The sequence below is a fragment of the Eptatretus burgeri genome, chromosome 2 (assembly GCF_056783735.1).
Source record: "Eptatretus burgeri isolate ZD-2024b chromosome 2, Ebu_testis_v1, whole genome shotgun sequence".
Classification (NCBI taxonomy): Eukaryota; Metazoa; Chordata; class Myxini; order Myxiniformes; family Myxinidae; genus Eptatretus; species Eptatretus burgeri.
Genome location: NC_140962.1, coordinates 40,888,653 through 40,904,121, shown reverse-complemented (window position 1 = coordinate 40,904,121; position 15,469 = coordinate 40,888,653). Strand labels below are relative to the sequence as shown.

The following is a 15,469-nucleotide window of genomic DNA, read 5'->3' as shown; positions in this document are numbered from 1 at the left end:
TGGGTGGGATTGACACCTCCCCCAATCATTTGTTCGCACCATGCATTCCACATTCACTCCGGTTACATCGGGCCTGCTGACCTGCATTCAATAATCATTTTTCGTTGACCCGCAGTCCGCCCCGGGTGTCAAATACACTAGTTCTCTCTTGGTTCGCCCCTGATGAGACGAGAATGGCGAGTTGGAATGAGTTTCGAACACAGGAATGAGCTGCAAACACAGGAATAAGCTACAAACATAAGAATGAGACCCAAACGCCTTGCCGCCTGGTCTTTGAATTTAGTTTCCCAGCATGCCCGCGCTCTGTTTTTGCCCGCCCCCTCTCTTTGAGACATCGCTGGCTGCAATCATTGGTCAGTAAACGGAGGGTGGGGCCATTTGCACAGTTCAACCCCTCCTTGTGCTTTCACACGCCACAAGAAAATTGTCCTCAGAAGTGTCGATAGTGATGGATGATAGATGCAACAAAACAAATTTGCCGCCCCCCCCCCACCAAGTGCCGTCCCGTTTGCCCCCACCCCTCTCGACGCCAGTGGGGGGGGGTGAGTGGGGGAGTGAAGAACGGGAAGGACGAAAGAGCAAGACAGACACAGGTGTTTGAGAACAAGTGAGGCTGAAGCTTATCTTGCTGTCTTTAACCCCCCGGGGATCTTTGACTGGTCGAGGGTTAAACATGACCATCACCGCCGCGCCTTAACACAGAGCGCCATTTCCTGTGTGTTTTGTATTTTACGGCGATGGCCCCGCTTCACACAGGGGCGACAAAGGTTTCATCGGCTTGAACTGTGTCCTGAACCAGAAAGCATGGGAAATCGATTGGAGTATAACACAATAGCTGGGAGGTTGCAGGTATGGAGGGCAGCATTTAGGCATTGTGGCTGTGTTAACTTCTGGTCTTGCTTGCTGTTGTGAATGTGAGGAGTGGGGTGGGGGAGGAAAAAAGAGAGAGAGGTGAGGGGAGGAGGTGGGGTTAGCAAAGAGAATGACATGTTATGTTTAAAGATCACAAATGCACATACTTTGAGACCTGGTAGGTCTCCATTCTCACCTTCTAAAACCTGCAAATGGAGATAACAACCAATGACACACACATCGGGGCCTGTTCCAAGTTCCATTGTGAAAATGTCCATTCAAACACACCTGCGAGCAAATGTACACACAAAGCACATAAAAACGACAAATACAAAGATTTACCTTTCAACAGAGTTCTTTGAAAGAGGAATTAAAGTGGGAAATGAGCGAAATTCAATTCAAAAATAGATCAAGTCACAGAGAACACAAAATGTCGATCTACGCTTTTCAGAGCTCAAACCAACATGGAGGAACTCCGAACACGTGGTCGATGGACATTATTTTTTTACATGCGAGAGAAATTTTATTTAAATTCAACTTCCATCGCGGCCAAGGGCCGAATTGAGGTAAGTTTTACAACTGATAATATAGAATTGCAGAATTTCCTCAGTGAGAATGAGACTTTTTTTTGTCCATCTCCAATCCCGCCACAACTTCCCGTAGCCTCACCTGAAATCGGCACACACCATAAAGGTCACCAACACTCTTCATCTGCAAACAACAATAGATTATTTCTGTGCTTACAGGAGGAAACACAATCAAACATGCCTGACAAACGGACTTCCCATAATTGTGGAACTAACAAGACACACAAGAACCTTGGGGGTCGGAGAAGGCAATTCGGCTCATCAAACTGATAAACAGTTTATCAACTTAAATTCACTGGGGTGTGTAAGATGTGGAGGATTATAAGAGTGGGGCAAGCAAGCTCAGACATCAGCAGCGTTTTTTTTACAAATATATATGTGTATCTATATACTGTGTATATATATATATATATATATATATATATATATATATATATATATATATATATATATATATATATATATATATATATATATATATATATATATATTGTTACGGTTGTGGAAATTCGCATAATACCATAAAGAGTCCTCAGGTGAGATTTCTTGGTAAGTCCATGTGGAGTTAGCCCAAACCCGTTGTATAGAGGGAATTTATGTGATTCATCCGGGCTGCGACGCTTTGAGTTAGCCATTTTTTCTTTCTCTGTTGTTATTTTCGACCATTAAGCCACCATCAACGCAAACAGCCATGACCTTTACCTTCACAACTCCATCCCGCAAACATCGCTTCACCGCCATTCCCAAACGACACCATAACCATCAAACCACCACCGAAAACCCTCCACCACCTTCGCCTTTCTCCTTCACAACCAACAACCACACCACCTGTGAACACTGAACGTCGGGCTGTTCGGCGCGGATAGCGTACGGAGGAGTTGTATCACGCCACAGGTCGACTCCGGACACGAACCGCTTCAGCGGCTCGTTCCGTGCTACAGGGATAACCGAGCGGAGTTATCGTCGAACTTGATTGTTCAGATTATTTACCAGGTGTTTTAAACCCACTATTAATCCCTTACGTGATGCAAGATGGAGATTCAAACAAAGGAAAGGACGCAGCGAAACGGGAAACAATTGGACCAGCACATTTATTACGCGCCATACGGCAGCACGGAAGGCACGTATGTCACAGTCAGCAAGAAAACACAATAAAAGCAAGTGAAGAGACACACGCAGACTACAACCGAATAATGCAATTCACGGCAACACTTATAACAGTTCTACTTCACCAGACTGGCGCCACACACACACGTTTACACAGAACCCAAAAGAAATGGAAGTCGCGACTTCCCTTAAGGCCCGGTCACACCTTGACGTTTTAGCCAACGTATGCTGATTTTAAAAAAAAAATTTCTAAAACGCTGGCACACGTTGAATACGTTATGGGTAAGTTTTGATAACATTGAGAGCACGCTGAAAAACACTGCCATACGTCGTTGTACGTTGGCTTTAAACGTTGTACTTTTTGGTTGTCCTCAAATTTTTGCATGCTTGAAATTTCACGACGTATGCCGGCGTATGACTCACACGTTCCGCTACGCTGGCCACAAGTTGTATGCACGGTCTGCGATCGTTGACAGACGTCAACACATGCTACTTGTAAGTTAATCATAAGTTGAGACACGCCGAGGTAATGTTTAGCGTACCCGAAACTTATTTCTAACCTATGATTAACGTGTTGTTGGCACGTTACGCGATCGTTGCCACACATCGACAGACGTTACTTTTAAGTTACTCATCAGCTGAAAGACGTCGGTATAATGGATCGTCCTTGCGTCAGCGTCCACGGCCATGGCCAGGACACTTATTTGCAGCATTCTTCAAACTTTTCTTCGGCATGACGAGGATGTTCACGCTTCGATGTCTAGCTTTTTTTAATTTTTTTTTTGCATACCTTGGTCGAGGCTCGTATGAGAGCTAACACACAACTCACAGCAAGGAGGCATGAGACAAGAGGGGCGGGAGTGGAAGGGACAAAACAGTGGGGAACAGACACATTAGGTGAACTGTGGAAGGGAGAGGGATGGGGATGGGACAGGGAACATGGCGAAGAGAAGATGGACATTTCAGGGACTTTCAGGAAGGAAAGCAGGAGAAATGAAGGAAGTGGGCTTGGGTGGATTATCGGGGGTAGAAAAGATCGAGGATTTGGATGGGGGAAGATAAGAGGTGGTAGTGAACAACTGTTTTGAAAGCCTGCAGGGAAGAATGGGAAAGAATAGAGTGAGGAAGTTTATTCCAAAGGCGGGAAAAAAGAGGAATGAAAGAGTGAAGATGAGCAGTGATTCGTGATTTTGGTAGTTTTACCAGAAGGGGGTTGTTGGCGGACCTTGAGCGCCCTGTGGAAATGTGGTGGGGACAAATCGCAGAGAGAGCAGGGGGGGCAAGGCTGGAGAGGAGTCGGTAGAAGACAGAAAGACCACCGACCAACCTGCGGTGATTGAGTGAGAGGCCCAAAGACTCAGCTTCATTGCGGGAGATGGCTATGATTCCAATTGTCCATCGGCAGCGTCTATTTAAAATAGTCGAGTTTGAGCGTTTTAACACGTTCAGAAGAAACGCTTCAAATTTCCAAACCCCAGCGTCAAAAAACAAAGGCGAGTGACAGCAATTTAAATCGTTCATTGTAAACAATGAAAATAGTTGAGTGGTACCGTTTAAAAGTCGTTGAGTGTAAAAAAAATCCAATTGTTGAGCGCAAGCGTCTCCTTTCAATAGTGGGGTTTGAGCGATTTAGCACATTCAATAGAAACGATTAAAATTTCCGAGCGCCAGCGTCAAAAAACAAAGGCGAGTGACAGCAATTTAAATCGTTTATTGTAAACAATGAAAATAGCTGAGTGGTACCGTTTAAAAGTCGTTGAGTGTAAAAAAAATCCAATTGTTGAGCGCAAGCGTCTACTTTCAATAGTGGAGATGCAGCCATTTAAATCGTTGAGTGGCAGCCTATGAATAGCAAACTCCACGTCACCGGCAAAGATAAACTGCCGCACGATATGGATAAGTTAGGCTATCGTTGGGCATAGTTTGTGAACGCCGGCTACACGATAATTATTCGTTGGTATATCGTATCTATAAGTAATCAAAGCGCTCTATGCACATTATTAGTTCATTGTGCATTTGTCCAACCCGTTATGAATAGACCTAAATCGTAAAAACAAGCTATAGCTCATTGTTGGAAAAGCCCCATAAAAAATTAGTCGCGAAGAACTTCGAACAATGGTGAAGATGTCTCCTACCCGTGGACACGCGGACGCAAGGACCATCCATCATAACCCACACCCTCCCTCTCACACTCACCTACTACTGCCAACATGAACAAACTACTACTATTACTTATACTAATACTGATACTGATACTGTTACTGCTGACATGGACATCGACTCAAAAAGGACTCGAAAACACTGTTGGGTTCCCCTTTTATGAGCAGCATTTTTATATACCAATTCCCAAAACCGCTGGGAACACGTCTTTATATGGCAGTTGTAAGCTAGAAACACGTTAATTTTTTTTTTTTTGTCGACCGGAAGACGTCATTGGAATACGTCTACGTACGTCGATGTGTGTTGGGACTACGTACAGAATTGGTTCAAAGCACGTCAAACATAAGTTAGAAATAAGTTTCGCGTAAAAAAGACATTACCGTGACGTGTTTCGACTTATAAGTAGCCTTTGTGGACGTGTGTAAGCGTCCACATATCGTGTGTAAAACTTATCCCCATCGCATGCGGAACGTGTGTCATACGCCGAGTACGTCGTAAAATTTTAAACATGTTTAAAATTTCTTGACGTACTCTACTTACTACGACGTATGATAGCGTACTTTAGTGTTCTACTCACGTATACCAAACTTACTCATAACGTATTTGACGTGCCCCAACGTTTTAGACACATTTTTCTTAGGTCGGCATACGCTGGCAAGATCGCCAAGGTGTGACTGCGATGTTGACACTTCCATTTCTATGGCAGTTATGATTCGAATCGTTGTGCGTAAGACTTTTAATAGGCTACGTCACGACATCGTCGGCGATGCGTGCAACGCGCTATGCCTAAGTTAGACTATCGTTGGGCATCGGTTGTGTAGGCCGACAACAGGTTCAGCATTTGTTGGTATAAGTTATCTATAACACAACGAAACATTCTGTGTCCGTTACCAATGCGTTATACATAAGACCAAGTCGCTATGAATACGTCCGAATCTTTAAAAAAAAAACATCAAAAGTTCAACGTAAGCCAGCGTTTTACATACATTTTAATACGTTGCCATCGCTGGCTAAAACGTCAAGGTGTCCGAGCCTTTAGCGCGTCGTCCAGCCCTTGGCGACCGTAACTCCGAGTCCCTCCGGCGTGGTCCACTGGGCTCGTGCCCCGCGCCTGCACGTGTCGTCCGCCCGACAGGAACGAACGAACAGAACCTCCGACCAGGAACAATCACCACAACTCTCGACAATCGACCGACCCGCGACTCTCCATGCCCACGCCTTTTGTCGGGTGGGGCTCCGCCCTTCGCCCCGTTTCTGGCTCCACCTCCATTCTGGAAGCTTCCCAAAAAGGGGCGTGCCCTCTCGTTCCCCCCTCCCCGTGTGGGGGACGAGGAAAGTCAGTTTTGGCTCGGGGCCAGGGAATTATTCCCCCAAAATCAGGCCCCCACCTTTTTTCACCTTTGACTTCTGGCTCAAATCGCACCTCCGCCATGCCAAAGCGCGGGAAAAGCAGGAGGGAAAATCCGGCGGTAGTTTTGGGCGGGAGATGCCCCTTCGCACCCTTGTTGCTGCTGCCACTCCGCTCCTTTCATCCGTCCCGCGGAGATCGTGACCGCACGGTGCTCGTTGAATGGAGAGTGGCGAAGATGGTGGTAGCGTAGTTGTGGAAGGTGGCGTCGTGGTGTGAATGGCGTGATTGTTGGTGTCGTGTAGTGAATGGCGTGATCGTTCAGATGTTGGTTGTGGCGATGTTCGGTGTTGTTCTTGCACACACATATTGAATCACACATATTCCCTCTAAACAACGGGTTTGGGCTAACTACACATGAACTTACCGATATATCTCGCCTGAGGACCCTTTATGGTGTTATGCGAATTTCCACAATCGTAACAATACATATATATATGTATCATGATGCGGATCATAATGGATGATCTGCCGAAAGAAGAAGAAGAAGATATATAATACTGTATTGCAAACACGAGATGGGTCTTTCTTGTGCCGTGGGACACGTAAGGCTGCCAAGGCCATTTCAAAGCATGGGGGCACAATGTTGGACAGGTCACCACTTCGACAGGATACTCGACCGCCTCCCTCCAACCAAGCTGGTGCTCATTTTGCCTACCTCGAAAGGATGACAGGCTGTCAACCCACCTGGTGTTATGTTGGCGCGACTGGGGCTTGCACTCAAGGCCTTCATCAGTGAGGCATCACTAAGCTCACTGCAAAAAAAATTTCATTCTTATTATATAAAGTAAAATACATTGCTTTTTAATTAGTTTTTGGAGGGTGGGGGCAGGGTTGACAGGTGTTGGTTGATGAATGAAGAGAGACACCATGTTGACCTTTTAACAAGACCCTCTCGGAGACATCGCAATCCTGAGAGGTTTTCAATCACCCATTCAGGTCTCAGCTAATGATCATTCTTGCCAATATCCACATACCCCTGGCTTTTCCCCCGTTGGTCTCCCCACACCCGTTGGTCTGCTGGTGTGTCTATCCTTAAAGCAAGCCAGAAAAGGTCATCACGTTAATCTCAAGGCCAAACTCTCCCAACATTCTCTTTCCTCAAAGTCCTGATGGTATCTCATCAAGTTTGGTGGTGCACCCCCCTCGAGTCCCCCCCACCCCATCCTCTCTCTTATCTTAAACAGCTTCATCCTGGACTTTACTCAAAACAAGGCAGAATGTCTCAACATTGTCTGCTTCAAAACGTGAACCAACTCACACTCCGTCCCCACATGACTCCCTCGTCCGCTACAGTCTTGTCTATGCCTCACACACTCTCTCTATCGAGTGCAGCCTGTGGCTTATGGTTGCATCATTGGTTGGGAGGCGGCTATGCCGCTGATGCAGTGTCCCCCTTACCAGTACACTGGTACTCATTTTGCCGACCTCGGAAGGATGACAGGCTGAGTCAACCTCCTGGTGTATTAATTCAGCGGCCCAACAGGGCTTGAACTCAGGACCCTAGGATCCCAAGCCGCCACCCTAACCACTAAGCGAACACCAGGCTTGCCTCACACACTGAAGATGGCAGAGAAAGTTTTGTCCAGCATCAACCTCTCTGCTCGAGCTTCTCTTCTGTGTGCTCTCATCAGTCTGTCATCCTTTGGCCACCTGCCATCTGCTAAAAGTCACTCCCTTTCACAAGAAGGGTGGAAAAACAAATCCTCTCAATGACAGGGCAGCAAGCTTGTTCCCATAATATGCAAGTGACGTCGCATTGTCCATCATCTTCACAAACATCAGATCTTTGAAATTTAAAAACAGCCCCATCTCTGATCAACACTTTGGAGAATGCCCCAGCCACTCAACTCTGAACATGCTGTTACTTACTTTCAGCAATTGTCGGACACCTTCAACCTCAAGAGATCAGGACCATCTCCCTGAACATATCGGCATTTGACAGTGTGGTATCCTGCTTTGCTTGACAATCTCACTGCCTGTGGCATACAAGGCCGCCTTGATAGCTTTCTAGCTTTCTGACTTCCTCAACTCGCCTTGTCAAGTCATTGCTGTCAATGGAACCCTTTCCTCGGAGTGAAGGTGAGAGTGATCGTTCATTTTAATGATCATTTATAAGGCCTTAATCTCTCAATCCCACTGAGCTGTCACTGTCACTTCCTGAATGCATCACCTGCACAGAGAGCAGAGTGCAATCATGGCGGAGAGATATCAAACAGCTGTCTCATCAGTCGGTGAAAACCGCTGTAAACTAAAGTTAATCAATGAAAGTTTCCTTTACCACATGGAAAACTCCATTCCGACCGAAAGGAAGAGATGATGCACATCGCTTCTGAAAGGGGTCCCACAGCATGGTAATACAGGAAGAATCTCTCAGTGAACGCCGTGTGTTTCACACTTGTGAACACATTACCACCTCAAAAACATCACATGGTACAAATGCAGGCATGATGGATGGGAAACACAGTGACCCTGAAACCTGTCTGCATTCTTAACTTTCGTCCTTGTGATGTTTTTGAGGTGGTTCGGTGTTCACAAGTGTGAAACACAATGTTCACCACAGATTCTTCAGGCAATTAACGGTGAAAGCACAGGAATTAGAAAAGAGACTTACCTCATTCATGGCAGCCTGGTGTTGGCGCAGTGGTTCGGGCAGCGGCTTGGGATCCAAGAGGTCCTGAGTTCAAGCCCCGTTGGGCCACTGAATTAATACACCAGGGGGTTGACTCAGCCTGTCATCCTTCCGAGGTCGGCGAAATGAGTACCAGAAAAAACTGGGCCGGTGTATACCCCGGTTAAGATAGGTGTACCATATCCCTGTGTCGTAAGAGGCGACCAGGGTTGCGTCAGGAAGGGCATCCGGCGTAAAACATGTGCCAAATCACGATGCGGATCATACGGATGATCCGCTGTGGCGACCCCTAACGGGAGCAGCTGAAAGAAGAAGAAGAAGACTTACCTCATTCACGGCTTCATAAACATTTATGGCTTCTTCAACTTCAGGGTTTTTTTTTTTTTGCATTTTCATTTTCTGTGAAAGAGAAATTATTCCCTACAATAAATAATAATTAGCTACAATCAAAATGACAACAAGTGTAATTGCTTCATTCCCTCTGGTGTTGCATTGTGGTTTCAGTCCGTGTGTTATCTTGTCTTGCACAAGTATCATTGACATGTTTGGCTGGAATATTTTACGACGAACAGAGATATTTTTTACAGCATTTCTTTTTGAAACAACTGGCGGTGAAACCATTCCACCAAACAGATTAGAAAGTGAAGAAGTTTGATCACTTATATTATCGCAACACATCAGATCACATGACATGTAACAGTGGCAATGAACGATGCTTTCAGAATAAATAATCAATCAAGCACAATTGGAGACCAACATGTTCATCAAGCATCCGATGTGACACCAAGATCATGCTTGAGATGAGGACGCTCTTCCTTCGACTGCGTCAACTGTCGCTTAAGCTGCATTCTGGATTGTCTTCTCATTTCAGATCCTGGTTAGCCCGAGTTAACTAACCTCTGTCATGTTGTGTAAAACAATCCACATATAAATCAACTCTTCCACACAAAGGTAACAAAGCATGGGCCATAAATATTGCCACCATGTTGTATCAAGAGCAACACAGAACAAAATATTAGACCATCAGAAATTATATTGAAAGACAACTGGATCATGGTTTCATGATTTGGACAAACACCAAGAATACATCGAAATTTGTCTTACGTGGTACGGCAAACATTCTTCCTCAACGCCCCCCCCCCCTCCCACTTCCCCCCCAATCCTACCTATCCTGCTCCCCTCTCGCTGCCTCCCCTCTCTTTCCCTCCCCTATTTCCCCTCCTCTCTCTCCCTCTCTCCCCTGTCTCCCTACCCCTTTCTCTCACTCCACAACTCCTTCTTTCCCCTCCTCTGCCTCCCCATCCCCTCCATTCCCTCCCCCCCTCCTTTATCGCTCATCTCTCCCCCACTCCACTGTCTCTCCCCTACTTCCCTGTCTCTGCCCCATATGTCTCTACTCTCTCCTTTTTAAACAGCTTTAATTCCATTTCAATTTTTTTTTTCCTCTTTCCCCATTCAGTTGTTACTTTTATTTGAAATGTCATGTCCCATACTCGTTATTCTGAGCGTCCATGCCGCAAAGCAACTTCCTGAGCAAGGGTTGTACTGGTACGGATTTGGAAGCCTTGTGCACACAGACAGACAGCAGTCCCCAGCAGCCTGGTGTTGGCTCAGTGGTTCGGGTGGTGGCTTGGGATCATCGGGTCCTGTGTTCAAGCCCCGTCGGCCGATTAATTAGCACACCAGGGGGTTGACTCAGCCTGTCATCCTTCCGAGGTTGGCGAAATGAGCACCAGTTCCAGTGTGTACTGGAAGAGGGGCACTGCATCAGCGACACAGTCGTACTTCAAGAAATGATAGCTACCCTGGCAGCGACGCTGCCATACGACCGCCACCACCACAGCAGTCCCCAAGTTTAGTTATCTCGATAAGTATGTGTTTATAGTTCGGGTCCCCTACCTGTGTCTAATGGGAATTACATGTGTGCACTGCGAAGTTTCTTTCACAACAAATCTCCTTCACTTCACTTCGCACACCGACGCCATTGCCCAGGTGCGTTCGACCACGTACGTGGGCGGACATTTTCATCGCCTCAGCTCCGACTCCACCCCTTGTCCAATCACGCACAGAGAGCGACTTTGCAACGACAATGCGGCCAATGAGAGTTGAGATGGCCACAGAAGGCGACTTACCCACGACACCCCGGCCAATGAGGGTGGAGACCACCTCAGATGGCGATTTTCTCACCTCGGACAAGAAAGATATAAAGGAACGCCAGGCTGGGGAGTTTGGTCGTCTTGGGGGTCGCGGGTCTTGGTGCTGGCTGGTTCGTCTGGTCCTGGGTCATCGTCGTCTCTGATCTTCTCCTTGGTCTTGGTTCATTGGTGCATGGCCAGTTGGAGAGCACGGTCCCTGGTGCTTGGCGCTGCTTGAAAGCTGTGGGTTCGAGTCCCGCCACGTGACCAGATCGTCGTACACCGCACGTGGCGGACAGGTGCAAGCCAGACCCTGGCCTTCGGCTCGCTTTTCTTTCCGAGCCGGAGGCCTCAATAAAGGCCGGCTGGCCCAGTTCTTGTGAGTGTGTGTGTGTGTGTGTGTGTGTGTGTGTGTGTGTGTGTGTGTGTGTGTGTGTGTGTGTGTGTGTGTGTGTGTGTGTGTGTGTGTGTGTGTGTGTGTGTGTGGCGCCAGTCCGTTAAGTAGAATTGTTTAAGAATAGAATTGTTAGAATACCTGCATTGCTTTTAGTCGGTTTATCTCTGCTCTCTGTGTCCCCCCTCCCATATAAATAAACCCCTTTTAAATGTACCAGCTCGTTTTCTGTGCTTTCTTTCATTGGCCTAGCATGGAGCGTATTGAGAAGTAGAAAGGCCGTTTGGGCCGGTAATTGTTCATTTGAGTCCGACGGACTCTGGTAATTCCGCTCGGTTATACTGGACAGAGGTCGCGAGAGCAGCCCGGTTCGACATAGCCCGTCGAGGGTGTGGTTTTTCTTGGTACTTGGACGACGTGGGGACTTAGGTGTAATGAAATTTGGCAATTAACTCGACCCCACGCCGTCGAAATATTGGCGACCACGGTCCGCAAAGGGACCCATGACCTTTCGGACTTATCCGAGAGTCACGACCTAAATTCCGGATGTTCGGTGGAAACGACTCGACTGCTCCACCTCATGCTCGTTTATCGCCACCGAACCCCGGCCCACAACAATACTGGGTGGTTTGCCATTGCCTTTTGAGCAGCAGTTTGGGCAGGAATTTTTAATTTGTTCAGGCTCGCCCACTCTCGGTGAAGAACACCTTGGGAATATTTAACTTCCATCAACTTATGTCGGAAGACTAGACGGCCTTCACATCCATCAAAGGAACGACTCACACATTGATGATTTACCCAGTCTGTTAAACACCAGGATGACATTTTAGAGGTGGACCGACATTCAAACCCATGTTCGACAGCTTTGATGCGAGTGTGGGTACCTCTTGGCCACCCTGTCAGCCCTGTTTGATGACTCGTGTCAGGGGAAAAACATCTTTGCCAACAAAAAGGGGAAAAACATCTTTGCCAACAAAAGTCTCAGGACTGTTAAATGTCCCCGTTGTTCTAAAATCGACTTCGATAAGATTCATATGATGATACAAAATGGAAAATTGTCCAAGCTGGAATGATCCATCAACAAAATATTTTAAATGTTGATGAGGTCGAAAGGTAAATTTTACAAATGCCAGTTTTGTTCCTTCTTGTCATGTGAATAAAGTAACTGCATATCATGTGAAGAAATTTGCCATTCCCCTTCATGGGTTTTCTCTTTCTGCCTTTTGAGGTCATCTCTTCGAGCATGACCTAATAATATGGGTGTAGATGTCCTTCGATCCGTCCGTCCGTCCGTCCGTTGTGAAAATGACGATTTTCAAATTCTATCTCCTCTGCCATTTCTCAAGCGATCTTGAATTTGATTGTGGCATATGAATCTATGGGACAATATCTAAATTTTCATCGGGCCGGATTGTCGATATTCGCTTTCATTTTCGTGTCACGTGACTTCAAAGTTTGCAAAAACTGCCCTACCTTCAGGAGGCTATATATTTTCTCGCAGAGATGACCGTTTCTCCCGTACCAGGGTAATTTTTTATATTTCCAAATTGTGTTTTTACCGTTGGTCCCCAAAAATGTTATTTCTACTGCTTCTCATAATTCCTGTTGGTGGGGTTCTTGGTTGGTGGTGGAAGGAACATTCTGGAAGGTAAGAGTGGAACGTTGGAGCATGAAGCTACGGCCTGTCGTAATAATTCCTCGTCATGTCACAAACAAGACGTGAAAAGTTGCAATTATAAGAATTGTAGTTCGATGAACAATGAAACCTTAATATAAATTATTTGCATTTTATTTTCCAGCCATCATAAATCATCACAACAGCACACAAATCAGGTAAACACGTATTCATCAGCTTGGCCGACATGGTGGATATTTATTTTCTTTCACCTGCCTGTGTGCAGTAAACTTAAATTGAATGATTGTTTGCATGTGGAGCCACACATTGATTACGTGACCAGAGGATGGGTGGATGTCTGACCAATGTATACACAGTGCATCGTACGGATATAAAAGACGAAGTATGGTGTTGTGGTGGATGGATGTCACATAGATATACAAATCATTTAAACTTTAAATCACCCACACTTAAAATCTTTTTTGTCATTTATCCTCAATTTATTTTTCCTATTTTCAACTGTTTCTTGACAACAATTGTCAATTTTCGTTTTTCAGAGGGGCAGGACGTTAAAATGAGCTCCGTCCATCCGATGGACCGAACATCTGTCCATGTACTATACTTTTGAGTACGTGATATTTCTAAAAGTGTTGAACGTTTTGCTTTAATATTGGAGATATCTATTCATCATGACATTAACTCAACCTGATTAGATTTGCTGAATTATGTTGCCATGACAACCATCTCATTTACTTGGCTTGTGTACCCGATAGTTTGAAAACACGTTCAAGATTTAGCTTTCATATCACACAGATATATTCTTCATACCACCCAAAAGGTGGAGGACCAAGAGACCGAGAGGGGGCTGAGATGTCCTTGTTGAAACTTAAATTTTGTAACCTCATGACATATTTTTAAATCCCACAGGTACAACAAGACATAAAATTTGGAGAGTAAGATAAACGAGGGAGTGGGGAATACAAGTGTTTTGAGGGTGGACACAGTTGACTCATCAATTTGAATCGGTATGTTTTGGAGATCAAATTAATTTGAGAATTAATTATGAGTTGGCAAGAATTACAGGGTGTTCAAGATGAGATTTCACCATTTCTAAGCATAAAATAATTTCATTTAAAACAGCCATGAATCAGCACTTATTTATTTATATTATTTTACTTATTTATCTTCTCACATGTCATGTAAAGCCAGAAAGGGCCTTTTGTCACATTTCCGGAGAAATGAACAACTTTTTCATGAACACAACCCCCAAGTTATTCAGTTGTGTGAGTATTGTAATCGGCTCTGTCTGTCCGTCCATCATGCTCTGTCTTCCTCAAGGGTTGGGCAGAAATTCACCAAACTTGGTTGTTGGGATCATCATTTGGCAAGAAGAGCAGTGTCATTTTGGCCCCACTCCCGAGGGCGGTCAAAAGGTCAAATTCCAAAACATGCAATTTCGGGCACATTTTAACTTTGCTTTTGGTGTGAAGCATGGGGTTTTGCGATGGCGCATCATCGACTTTGCTTGAGGTATTCATTCTAATTATTAAATTCTCTACACTCAGGATCATTGAGTTCTCATCATGATATTCTTGAACAAACGAGTGACAGATTGACAAACATGGGCACAAAAAGGATCCAAGTGATGAAATAAATTCCATCGAGTGTTTATCATACCTTAGTTCTGGAGACTGTTCACTTGAAAAAGCTGGAATCAGCCAACTGTAAGAGCCTGGTGTATATTTTTGCGTTTCTGGAACGCTTACATGGTGGAGTGATGAGAGCGTTGCTGCCAAACATGGCATCTTCTTCTCCAGCGGGTATCATTATGACTTCTTCCTCTGCACACACATCAATAAAAGGAAGTTAAATCCACTCAAGAGCATTGTCATCATTATCTGCATCATTATCCTGCCTTCCAACACAATCCTGGAATGAATATCTATCAGATATTCTCTCCATCAGATATCTCTCTCTATCGCTCTGTGCTTCTCCCTCTTCCTCATTTTCTACATTTCAGTTCATGTTTTATTTCACTTTTCCCTGCAATTTTACATCTTCATTTTCTTCGTCACCAACTCCCACTGTGTCACCTCACAAGGGAATTGAAGCAATTTGGTCTCTCATTCAAATGTTTCATATAGAGCCCACAAATCCCCACTTACTGTACAAATTAAAATAACAAAACCTCATCTGATGATGTCGAAGTGAACCATGATGGACTGCTTCATGGAAGGCAACTCGAGTCACCTGTCGCTGATTGAAAGTGGGATTGTAAAAATTTTATTTTTCAAACAATTAATTTTAATGAACATCCAGGTGTTTACAATGACGTCTTTATGGATACATTACCACTCGTACCAGACTTCCAGCAATTGTAAGATTTGTTTGGTGCTTGTTTGGCTTCGAGTGAAGCAAAATATTAGTTTGTTCTCAACACTTCAGAAGCACACACACAATGGGACACAATGGAGGTGAAGAACATGTAATTTAGACAATGTTTGGAATAATTTGTGACGTAAGGTAAGATTCTTGGTAACTTACGATCCAACCGGGAGGATGGTTTCCTGTACGAGGGT

At 45.1% G+C, this 15,469-nt stretch overlaps 1 long non-coding RNA gene across 2 annotated transcripts; it reads right to left on the bottom strand.

Moving 5' to 3' along the window:
* Positions 1–554: 554 nt before the first annotated feature.
* LOC147031881 (uncharacterized) lies at positions 555–7,914 on the bottom strand. 2 transcript variants are annotated; one of them, XR_015054767.1, is made up of 4 exons: positions 6,802–7,914; positions 1,522–1,563; positions 1,049–1,140; positions 555–903 (listed from the first exon to the last, which is right to left on the bottom strand). It is a non-coding gene; the product is annotated as an uncharacterized LOC147031881 (long non-coding RNA). The 2 variants fall into 2 exon arrangements; XR_015054766.1 differs by lacking the exon at positions 6,802–7,914 and having other exon boundaries at positions 1,522–1,754.
* Between the last annotated feature and the right edge of the window lie 7,555 nt (positions 7,915–15,469).